General features: G+C 44.3%; 1 long non-coding RNA gene across 1 annotated transcript in view; it reads right to left on the minus strand.

Annotated features, from left to right (window-relative positions):
* Window positions 1–12,492, minus strand: part of LOC126061915 (uncharacterized) — a 153,993-nt gene that overhangs the window by 91,595 nt on the left and 49,906 nt on the right. Inside the window, exon 2 of the long non-coding RNA XR_007513936.1 lies at window positions 11,457–11,522. This is a non-coding gene — a long non-coding RNA (uncharacterized LOC126061915). The remainder of the gene's footprint in view (window positions 1–11,456; window positions 11,523–12,492) is intronic.

The following is a 12,492-nucleotide window of genomic DNA, read 5'->3' on the forward strand; positions in this document are numbered from 1 at the left end:
TAGTCAGTCAGTGCCCAAATATGTAAGAGAACCCAGCCAAGATCAGCATGGCTAACTAGATGACCTGTACCTGACCACAGATATTCAAGTGAGTCCAACTGAAGCCAGAAGAACCAACCAGCTAATCCACAGACTCATGAGCTAAATAGATGTTATTCTTTTAAGCCACTAAGTTTTTGGAGTTTTGGGTAGTTTGTTATGCAGAATTATTGTGGTAATAGGTAACCGATACACTGACCTCCAAATTCAGTTAGGTGTCCCTCCTCTGTGCCCTATGTCAAGCTTTATGTACCCTTGTCATTGCTCAGCAGATGCCCTGCTGTATTGCAGTGGTCTGTTTTACTATGTCTTTCCTACTGGCACACATGGTCCATGAGATCAGGGGCCATGCCCTGAGCCTTGCAGGGAAGCAAAGAGAAGAGGACAGAGAGGATGTCAATAACAATTATAAAAATCATCTACCACGTGAGCTTTGCTGATTCTGACAACACCAGGAGCGGAAAGCACCCCAATAATTTCTGAGATGGCATTTCCTGTCAGCTCTGAGCACATGGGGTTAGAAGTCAAGGCAGTGATGTTTCTTGCATTCATGAGCTTGTAGGCTACTGAAGTTTATGACTGCCAGACCAGATCCACTTATGTAAAGTCCTAAAGCTAGGCACAGAGAGATGGCAGAGAGTGGTACCGTGTAGTACCACTGCAGCCTCGGATTCTAGCTCTCTCTTGACATTAATTTGTGACATATCCTTGGGAGGGCCCATCTATAGGCCTCAGTTTCCCCATTTGTAAAATGAAGGCTTTCAACAAGATAAACTCTAAGAATTCCTCCAGTAAAATAGTGGGGAGCTGGGCAGCCCCTGCAGACTGGCTCCCTCAACACCTTCTTTAGCCTCAGTCTAGTGGGCGAAGCTGAAAAACTAAGAAGTATATTTCCCAGGCTCCCTTACAGCTAGGGTTTGGGTGCGATTTAAGTTCTGCCAATGAAATGTATGTACACAAGACTTTCATATGGAATTGAATGCAGGGAAGACAGGCAGGGTGTCATGGGCTGAATCGTGTCCCCAAAAAATACATGTCAACTTGGCTAGGCCATGATTCCCAGTATTGTGTGGTTGTCCTCCATTTTGTGATTGATGTAATTTTCCTATGTGTTACAAATCCTAATCTCTGCCTGTGGTTAATGAGGCAAGATTAGATGATGTTGAAGAGGATTAGGGTGGGATGTAACACCCTTACTCAGGTCACATCCCCGATCCAACGTGGGGTGTGGGCTGTACCATCTTTTATCTTACAAGAGATAAAAGGAAAGGTAAGTGAGCAGGGAGTTAGAGACCTCATACCACCAAGAAAGCAGTGCTGGGAGCAGAGCACGTCCCCTGGACCTGGGGTTCCTGTGCAGAGAAGCTCCTAGGCTAGGAGGATGTTGACCAGAAGGACCTCCCTCCAGAACCAACAGTAAGAGAAAGCCTTCCCCTGGAGCTGACACCCTGAATTCGGACTTCTAGCCTACTAGACTTCGAGAGAATAAACATTTCTTTGTTAAAGCCGTCCACTTGTGGTATTTCTGTTATAGCCGCACTAGATAAGTAAGACAAAGAGTGAGTGACACCTGTTTTGCCAGTAGATTGTAGCAGATGTGGCATGGTTCTAGAATCAGCAGCTATGACCACAGTTTTCTCATCCAGCAGCTCTCTTGGTGGCCCGGTTCTATGCTGTGTTTTGCAGAGTTGTCTTCCTGGAAACTTGCTCTAGAGTCTGTTTATTCAGTCTGTCTGACAATTGTGTTGTTATTGTTGCTAGGTGCTGTCAAGTCACGTCCAACTCATAGTGACCTTCTGCACAACAGAACAAAACACTGCCCGGTCCTGTGCCATCCTCACAATTGTTGGTATGCTTAAGCCCCTTGTTGCAGCCACTGTGTCAATCTACCTCATTGAAGGTCTTTTTCAATGACCATCTAATTTACCGAGCATGAAGTCATTTTCCAGGGACTGGTCACTCCTGATAACATGTCCAAAGTACGTGAGAAGTAGTCTCTCCATCCTTGCTTCTAAGCAGCACTCTGGTTGTACTTCTTCCAAGACAGATTTGTTCATTCTTTTGGCAGTCCACAGTATATTCAATATTCTTTCGCAACACCACAATTCAAAGGTGTCAGTTCTTCAGTCTTCCTTATTTGTCATCCAGCTTTTGCATGCATATGAGGTAACTGAAAACACCATGGCTTGGGCCAAGCACACCGTAGTCTTCAAGGTGACATCTTTGCTTTTTAACATTTTAAAGAGGCCTTTTGCAGATTTGCCCACTGCAATGTGTCATTTGATTTCTTGACTGCTGCTTCCTTGCATTTTGATTGTTGCTTCAAGTAAAATGAAATCCTTGACAGCTTCAATCTTTTCTCCATTTATCATGATGTTAATTATTAGTCCAGTTGTGAGGATTTTTGTTTGCTTTATGTTGAGGTACAATCCATACTGAAGGCTGTGGTCTTTGATCTTCATCAGTAAGTGCTTCAAGTCCTCTCCACTTTCAGCAAGCAAGGTTGTGTTATCTACATAACGCAGATTGTTAATGAGACCTCCTCCAATCTTGATGCCCCATTCTTCTTCATACAGTCCAGCTTTTCGTATTATTTGCTCAGCATATAGATTGAATAAGTATGGTGAAAGGATACAACCCTGACACATACCTTTCCTGACTTTAAACCATGCAGTATCCTCTTGGTCTGTTCAACCAATTGCTTCTTGATCCATGTACAGGTTCCTCATGAGCACAATTAAGTGTTCTGGAATCCCCATTCTTTGCAATGTTATCCATAATTTGTTACGATCTACACAGTCGAATGTCTTTGCATAGTCAATAAAACACAGGTAAACATCTTTCTGGTATTCTCTGCTTTTAGCAGGGATCCATCTGACATCAGCGACAATATCTTTGGTTCCACGTCCTCTTCTGAATCCATATTGTTAATAATACATTAGTAATAATATCCTAACAATAAAAATAATAATAAACACTTTCAATCTGCTTATTAATAAATCCCTTCCTACTTAAACTTAGCCAGTGTGGATTCTGTTGTCTCTAACTAAGAACTCTAACCGATATGGAGGAGGAGAAAGGAAGAACCACAAGGAGGAGAGGAGGAGGAAAAGAAGCAGCAGCCAAGGTGGCAGTTTATTTTCTCCTTGTAAATTTCTTAAAAATTTGTTAAATTCTTGAAAAGATGTTCATGGCATATTATATTTTAAAAGTTTTTAATAGTGTGATCCAGTATTTGCAAAGAAAAAAATATATACACATAAAACCTGTATATATGGGTAGTAGAACATATTGAAGTACATAAGCCAATATGCTAATAGCTGTTACTTCCAGATAATGAAATCACAGAGATTTTTTTGGAAACCCTATGGGGCAGTTCTACTCTGTCCTATAGGGTTGTTATGAGTCAGAATCAACTTGATGACAACGAGTTTGGTTTGGTTTATAATGATCATGGAGTCCTCGGATGGTGCAAAGAGTGAAGCGCTCAACTACTAGCCAAAAGGTCAGTGGTTCCAGTTTATCCAAAGGTGCCTCGAAAGACAGGCCTGGCAATCTGGTTCTGAAAGATCACAGCCTTAAAACCCTATCCAGCAGCTCTACTCTGCACACGTGGGGTTGCCATGATTTGGAATAGACTTGAAAGCAATTAACTACAACAACAAAATAACGAGCATGGATAACAATAGGTATGTCTCCTTTCCTCTGGGCCCACTTGTATTCTGTAATCTCAGATAGCAATGAGTTTATCAGACACAGCAATTCTTGCACATGGACACTAGTCAAGACATGGGCATTATCCCTATTTTACAGAAGAGAAATCTGAGTCTCAGACAGATGGTACACCATTTAATAGCTTTGTAGCCACAGGAATTTCTCAATTTTTGTGAGCTGCTGTTTCTTTCATCTTCAAATTGTGTATAATAATAATACCTACCTCCCAGGGTTGGCAGGAGTATCGTATCAGATGCTGCGTGTGAAAAGATTAGAACGCTCCTTGGCAAATCACACTTAATAAAGGTTAGCTACTACTGCTATTATTATCCTGTCATAATAGGATTCTATTACACGTATTTCTTTAATTCTGAGAGAAGTGAGAGCAAGGACTTTTCTCCTGGGGTATATTAGACCACGCTATCTTTGGAACCTGGATTCTGCAAGAGCAGAGACCCTGCCCTAGTCATCTTTGTATTCTCAGCATCCAGCATAAATTGATAGATAGCTGCCATCAAGTTGACTCCAACTCATGGCACCCTTATTTTGTACAGCAGAAGGAAACATTTCCCTGTCCGGCATCATTATCATGATTGTGGTTTTTGTGGCAATCCATCGCACCCAGGGTCTCCCTCACCCTCACTGGCCCTCTGCTTCACCAAATATAATGTCCTCCAAGCAATTGATTCCTCTTGATGACGTGTTCAAAGCAAGCAGGTCAGAAAATGTTCTGTTGTGATCCATAGGGTTTTCACTGGCTAATTTTTGGAAGTAGATCATCAGGCCTTTTTTCCTAGTCTGTCTTAGTCTGGAAGCTCTGCTGAAACCTGTCTACTATGGGTGGCCCTGCTGGTATTTCAGATACGGGTGGCATAGCTTCTAGCATCATAGCAACACTTAAGCCACCACAGTAACAGCACAACAAACTGACAGATGGGTGGTGGGCATCCAGTGCTGCGAATACTAATAGGAAGGGAGGCAGGGAGGCAGGGAAGCAGGGAAGCAGGGAGGCAGGGGGGCGCAGGCCGGCAGGCGGGCAGACAGGCAGGCACGAAGTAAGGGGGGAGGAAGGAAGGAAGGAACAGAGGAATATGTAGACGGATGGGTGGATACACAGATGTATAGGTAAATGGGAGGTAAATAAAAGAGTTATTGGGTGGGTGGTGGATGGTGAAGAGAAGACCTTAAGTGACTCAACATGTCAGATGCCTGGAGGGAAGGCGTGTGGTTGGGTGGAAGAGCGAATGGGTGGATGGATGATGGAATCCATGTTCGGGTGAACGGGAAGGAAGAGAGGGCCTTGAGGGACTTCTTAGTGCGCGAGCGAATGCCTGGATGGATTGAAAGGCTGGTGATTGGGTGGGTGAGTGGATGATTGGACAGGCACGAATAACTGCTTCATGGCTTTTCTCCCCTTCACCGCAGCCCCCCACCCTTACAGCCCACCGTTCTTTGGTTCCAAGGCCTGGGAAGTCCAAGAGCACCACGCCAGGGCGCCCCTGAGGAGTGAGTTTCCTTGCTGGGCTCCCTGGCTCGCCAAGACAGCCTGGCAGCACCGGTAACTGCAGGCAGGCACCGTGGTGAACAGGAAGCAGCGCCCGAGGGGCGCGGGCCAAAGTCTCCTCCCCCGCGCCAGGCTCGTCTGCATTGACGAAGGCGGCGGCAGCGGCCGGGCTCTCGGGAGTCTCAGTAAATTATGATGCACATCCAACGCCGCTGCTAAAAAAAGGGCCGTGACTCACCGCTGGCGGCGGAAACTTCCACGAGCGCTGGCCGAGCAGGGGCGGGGGCGCCGGGCTTCAGCCAGGTGTATCTCGAAAGCAAAACTGCGAAGGCCCTCGCCTACGCCCGCCCTGGCCCTTGTGCCTGCACCACTGGGGGTTCAGAGCTGCCCTGGCTGGCATAAAGAACTCCGCGTGGCCGGGGCAGATGGGAGGACACTAGCCCACACTCACTGTGCTCCTATCACGTGCTTGGTGCTCAATGAATCCTGATTCAAGTAGGTAGCATGATTATTCCCATTTTAAAGATGGAAATACTAAGCTACGGCTAGAGAAGAAAGGGATTTGCCCGAGGCAATAGAGCTGCTATTCCAATCAAGCCTCCCAATATGCTCAATAAACAGCAATTTCGCAGGTACTGTGGACCCCAGGGCTGAGCAGGTGACACAGAGATGGATGAGAGCAGTCCTTGCTTTCATGGAGCTCCCGGTTCAGCACTCCCTCCTTGCCATCTCCAGAAGTATTTACCGGGAAACCTCAGTTCCATCTGTTTCCAGCCCACAAATAATTTTGAAGGTCCTGCTCTGTGCAGAGCACAGTGGTAGAGCAGACACATAGCTAGAGGGTTACAAAGGTGCCTAAAACAAAACAACCCATTGCCGTCGAGTGGATTCCGACTCATAGACCCTATAGGACAGAATAGAACTGCACCATAGAGTTTCCAAGGAGGGCCGGGTGGATTTGAACAGCCAACCTTTTGGTTAGCAGCACACAGCTCTTAACCACTAGGCCACCAGGGTTTCCACAAAGGTGTCTAAGATAGCCTCAATTCATTCATTTGTTCATTCACCAATTATTTATTAAGCACCTACTATAAGGAGCCCTGGTGGTGCAGTGGTTAAGCACTTGGCTGTTAACTGGAAAGTCGGTGGTGCCTTGGAAGGAAGTTTTGACAATCTGCTTCCAAAAGACCACAGCCTTGAAAACCCGATAGAGTAGCTCCAGTCTGCACGCATAGGGTCACCGTCAGTCAAAATTGATTCAACAGCAACAAGTTTGGGTTTTTCATTTGTTTTGGGTTTTTCATCTGTTTGTTTTTTCTGTGCCAGGTGAGCAAGGTAGCCCTGATTGATACCTGCCATCATGGAGCACACACTCTAGTAGGGAGGACTGGCAAACAAGGTGTGAAAAATGCTGGATGAGGGTGCTCGTGGGACACATACCTGGAGCATCCAACCTAACCTAGGCCATCAAGGAAGTCTTCCAGAGGGAAGGAACTTTGAAGCCAAAGCCTGGAGGATGATTAGAAGTTAGCCATGTGGAAAGGAGGCAGGAAAGAGTTTCAGTTGGAGAGAACGGTATACCTGGAGCCCTGGTGGCTCAGTGATTAAAGCCTCAGCTGCTAACTGAAAGGTCAGTGGTTCAAAACCACCAGAGTCTCCACGGGAAAAAGGTGTGGCAGGCAGTCTGCTTCCGTAAAGATTACTGCCTGGAAACCCTATGGGGTTGCTATGAGTTGGAATTGACTCAATGGCAGTGGGTTTGGTTTTGGTTTTATACCTGAAACAGAGAGGGCAAAGAAGGAAGAATGGTGAGAAACAGGTAGGTTGGGACCAGGTTATGATGGGAGCTTTCTTACGGGACTTGAGACTTAGCCAGAGTGCAGATGGGCTAATAACCCAGCACACAGACAACTGCATTTACAAGGAGCAGAGTGAAATCACTTCTGCTTCCACCAAAGAAGGCTGTGCTGTTGGTAAAGGGAGATCAGGGAAGGCTTCATGTTGGAGGAGGTATTTAGGCTGGGCCTAGTTGATAGAATTTCTCTTGAGAGGTAAAGGTGAGAAGGAAAGAGAAACAGCCCAGGCAGTGGCATGAATAGCATAGAACCTCATCCAGGCTTTTTGAACACTCTCTTGAAAGGCCAGGAAGTTGTTTACATGACTAGAGCTAACACAGCATCATTTTTTTAGTGCCTGGGATGTGGAAGAAATGGCCAGTCACACAATGAGCATCATAGGAATAGTCCTTAAGAGATGCCATTCCATTAGTTGAGGTAACCAGGAAACAAATTAATTTAATTGATCAGTAATATTTATTGAGTACCTACTATGTGCCAGATGTTGTGATAGGCCCTGGAAATCCATTGGAGAGCAAAACAGACGTGGTGCCTACCCTCATGGAACTTAAGTCTGGGAGAGAAAATATTAATTTAAAAAAAGACCCAAAGAAATGTGAAATCCCCACCCTGAGAGTACCCCCAAAGCACAGGTATGTGGTACTATGAGAAGGTAGGAGATGCTTGCTCTGTTCTGGAAAGTCTGGGCAAGATTCTTTAAGGATGTGACAACTAAGCTGGAATCTGAAGGATGAGAAGTAGGTAGCAAAGCAGAGAAGGGAGGGAAGAGTGTTTCAGGCAGAGGGAACAGTATGTGCAAACCCTTCTGGTGGGAAGAAGGTTACTGTGGCTGGAATGGAGAATGAAGGGAGGTTGGTACAAAATGAGGCTGGTCAGCAGGGACCAGATGATTCAAGGATGACATTAGCCTCCTAAGAGGCCAGAAATCAGTTTCAGCAGAAAGTGGATAGAAAGGAGATGAGGAGACTTTTTCCAGAAGAGTGAGAAGTCATCAGCAATATAGAGACTGGACTAAGAATGGCCTACGAGAGGAACATGGAACATAAGGCAGAAAAAGAGACTAGAAGGAAATATACAAAGAGATTGCTGTCAGAGGCTTAACTCTGAAGGTTGTGGGTAATTTTTTTTTACTTTTGCTTGTCTGTGTTTTCTCAAGTTTCTCTAATGAATAGGTATTTCTTGTGTTAATAGAAAAAACAATATCAGTGACATTTTAAGAAAATCATGTAAGATTTTTAAGTTTTTATAGTAAATATCTTTATCTTATTTATTTTTTCATCCTCCTATGGAGCCCACACAATGCCTGGCACATGGTAAGTGGTCAATAAAAATGAGTTAAAGACACAAGGTAAATAAGAGCCCAAAAGACAGAAAGGGCGACATAAACCAGAGACTCCACTAGCCTTAAACTGGAAGAAGTAGATGGTGCCCAGCTATCAGCAAGGACTACCCTGAGAGGGAACACATAAGAGAACCCTGATAGAGCAGGAGAACAGTGGGACTCAGACCTCAAGTTCTTTTAAAAAGACCAGACTTAATGGTCTGACCGAGACTGGAGGGACACCATTGATCATGGCCCTGAGACCCTCTGTTAGTCCTACACTGGAACCATTCTCGAAGCCAACTCTTCAGACAGTGATTGTACTGGACTATAAGACAGAAATTAATACTGGTGAGGAGTGAGCTTCTTAGCTCAAGTAGACACATGAGACTATGCGAACAGCTCCTGTCTGGAGGTGAGATGAGAAGGCAGAGGGGGACAGGAGCTGGTTGAATGGACACGGAAATAAGGGGTGGAGAGGAGGAGCAAGCTGTCACATTAGGCGAGAGCAGCTAGGAGTACGTAACAGGGTGTGTGTAAGTTTTTGTATGAGAGACTGAGTTGAATTGTAGACTTTCACTTAAAACACAATAAATTTTTTTAAGATGTTAGAAAAACTTTAAAAAAATGAGTTAAAGAATTAAACAGTTAGAGATTAAGACTGAAGTGAGGCAGCTGGTAGATGTCAAAATTGAGCATTGTGCTCTGAAACAAAGCTCAGATCCATGTATCAAAAATCAACTCGTCTTGAAACAAACCCTTGGGACCGTGACCTCACTTGCAGTGTTGCCTTCATGGCATGGAGCGACCAGACCTGCACAGTATGCCATAGTCACGGCCAACAAATGTGTCAGCAAGTCTTAGGTGAGCTCTTTCAATGTGCCCAGCCCAGTATAGGCTCTGTGAGGAAATAAGTACAAGAGAAATGTAAACCAAGGCCCCTCGCCAGAGCAAATATTTTGGTGCTGAAGGATTTGGCTGCATCCAGGCAGGGGAGACGAGAGAACACCCACTCAGAGGGTGCCTCACCTAACCAAATGGCACAACATACTATGATATTGTAATATTAGGTTCTTAGCCATGGAAACACTGACATCTGTTTCGGCGGAAGCTCCCTCCCAGATGGAACATCCCACTGTTTTTGTCGTCTGGAACAGTGTGAGGTTTCATAAATGGCTTTAAGCTTCCAGATCATCCTCTGCACAATGGCAGCATGTTAATTAAGTGGTCCCTTTGTGATTGAGTTTGATAAATATGAGATGAGAAGGGTTTATTGAGATGTGAAGAAAAGCAAGGCAAAGCAACAGGGAGGATCTCTTCCAGGTCGAAAGGCCTTGTGTGGGCAGCATCCCGTGGACTTCAATAGGATCAGGGACGGCTTTGGATGTGCGTAAAGGAGAAGGCTGGAATTTGCACAGAAAAAGCCACCTCCTCTACCTGGTGGACAACCAGCCACATGCAAATGTGTGTGAGGAGCTTTGTGGTTTCTGTGCCTCACCCAGCCCTTTCCGCAGAGGCAGGCAGAGAAGTGGATGCCTTCCAGTCCTTTCTCAGAGTTGAGTGACTCGTGCCCCTCCCCGAGGTGCAGTTGTCAGTCACACTACCAGGCGCTGTTTTGACTCCATTCATTGAGATTTGGGAAGTGCAGCTCCAAAAAAGATACCTACTTTGGAAGCTATGTTCTGTGTTCTTGGAACAGCCAATAAGTGGTGACAACAGGTAATTAAATACAAACGCTAGAGCCTGACGACTTGGAGGGTTGGTGAAGTTACAGGTCTGACTTGTTAAACTCGGCCTTCTCCAAAGAGAAGCTTTTTCCAGAAACAGCACTCCAGGCAATGAGGGCTGAAGATAAGTGGAGTCTTCGGATGAATATAGATCTCTGTCTGCCACCCTCCTGCCTCGAGGCAGAAATAAATCAGCCCCAGGCTAGATAAAAGGATCTGTAATTACTTGATGACTTCTTTGTCTTCCCCATGGGCTCAATCTTTTTTAAAATTTTTATTTTATTACGGAAAAATCTATATAAAACATAAAAGTTTCCATTTGGACTGTTTTTAAGTGTATGATTCAGTGGCATTAATTATATTCACAATGTTTTACAGCCATCACCACCGTCCATTTCCAAAAGCTTTTCTTCACCCCAAACAGAAGCTCTATCCATTAGGCAATAAATTCCCTTTCTTCTCGCTCATCAGCCCCTGGCAACCACTAATCTACTTTCTATCTCTATGACTTTGCCTCTTCTAGATATCAATTGGTTCTATCTTGGTTCAATTATTCATGCAACAGTTATTTATTAGGCATCTACTAGGAGCAAGGTCCATATCTGGGGATGTGGTGACCCTGCCTGTCTTATTCAGGGTTTTCAAGAGAAACAGGACGGGTGAGACGTTTAGAGAGAAAAAGAACAATTTACTTCAAAGAATTGGCTCACATGATCGTGGAGGCTGGCAAGGGCAAAATCCGTAGGTTAGGCGGCAGAAGGTGTAAAGAAAGAGTTCTGCCAAAATAACTATTAATGGTATGGAGGCAGAACACACCCTAAGAAAGCTCCCTTTTCGACTGATTGATTACATTCAGTTGCGTTATAGAAAGTAGTTACGTTATATTACATTACACTACAGAACAGCAACTAGACTAGTGTTTGGCCAAACCACTGGGAACCATAGCCAAGTTGATAAATAAAATCGACTATCACATAGCCAATGTGCCTCCTGACCTTGAGAAGCTTACAGTCTGGTAGGCTCATGATTGTTTGAGCAATATGGGGGCAGAGACTTTTGCTTTGACACTAGCATTGTGCCTCCTGCATAGTATGTGCTCAGTAAATGTATGTGAATGACTGCATAAACAAACACAGTTTCTTACCCCCTCTTGAAGTTAATGTGTTCTCTGTCTCCTTTAATTTTCTCCTGCTGTTGTTAGTGCTTATTTTTCTGGCTTTGATGGCTATAGAGAATAGCTGTTTTTCAAACTTCTGTGCTCTAATGTTTTATGTACTTGGGAATTAATAATTCACCTTTTGGCCTTCACTCCTCCAGTTCCCTTTAATCTTGCCCTGGCATCAGCATCTGCTCTTGATCACCTGTAATAAGAGAAATAATGTGTTTTGGCATCTAATGATCCTTTTTAACTTGCAAAGGTCTTCATTTATTAAAGTGCGACATGACTTCAAGGACTGCAGGGAGGCCCATAACAAGTCCCAACATCACCCAGGCTGCACCCACCCAAATACTGCCCTCTGACTGTACCTACAGGGTTTCCAAAGTCCAATATTAGCAGATTTAAATTTTTATTCTACCCTTAAAATAAGATTAGAGATCTCCTGTCCTTAAACTGGCATCACATTGATGATTTTTTTTTTTTTCACGCTGTAGTGTAAATGATACTAGACCCTATGCTGCAAGTGGATTACAATAGGAAGGATAGAAAGCTGGAAACCCACAGAGTCCAGAAAATTGGGCCCCAGGCCAGACCTGCCCAGCAACAAATCTTTGATCCTAGCAGTAAGGTTCAGCCATTACTAACATCTTTTTACTATTATTATTGTAACTACTATTTTTTTTACTATTACCATTAGTGTTGTTGTTTCTGCTATATAAACACTAGTCCAGCAAACTTTTGCTTCTCTCATGAAATGTAAGCTAAACTTTTTGGTTATGTTTGCACGCCTATCCACAAACGAGGCTGATCCTTTTGTATTTATTGATTTTAAGTATCAACAGATGTTCTTTTAAAATATTCACAAGCAGCATCAAAGGGAAAGGTTTTGATGACTAGTATGTTTAAATAGAATTGGGACTAAGAGGAAAAGATTTATTTGGGGTTAATAAGCATAGGACACAGTTACAGTCCAATGGATCCACTGGCCAAGGGGCTGTTTTTTAACCTTTTTTTAGTGATGGGAGATCCTCAGATCAGCACCTGACTTCCGAGGAGACATTGTGGGAACTGATTAAGTTCTCTGCTGTGTGTTTCGGTGATGCACCAGTAGCATCCTTAGCGCTGAGCACTTCCCTCCCACTACAGAGGAGCCCTGGTGGTACAGTGTTTAA

The sequence above is a fragment of the Elephas maximus genome, chromosome 2, assembly GCF_024166365.1.
Source record: "Elephas maximus indicus isolate mEleMax1 chromosome 2, mEleMax1 primary haplotype, whole genome shotgun sequence".
NCBI lineage: Eukaryota > Metazoa > Chordata > Mammalia > Proboscidea > Elephantidae > Elephas > Elephas maximus.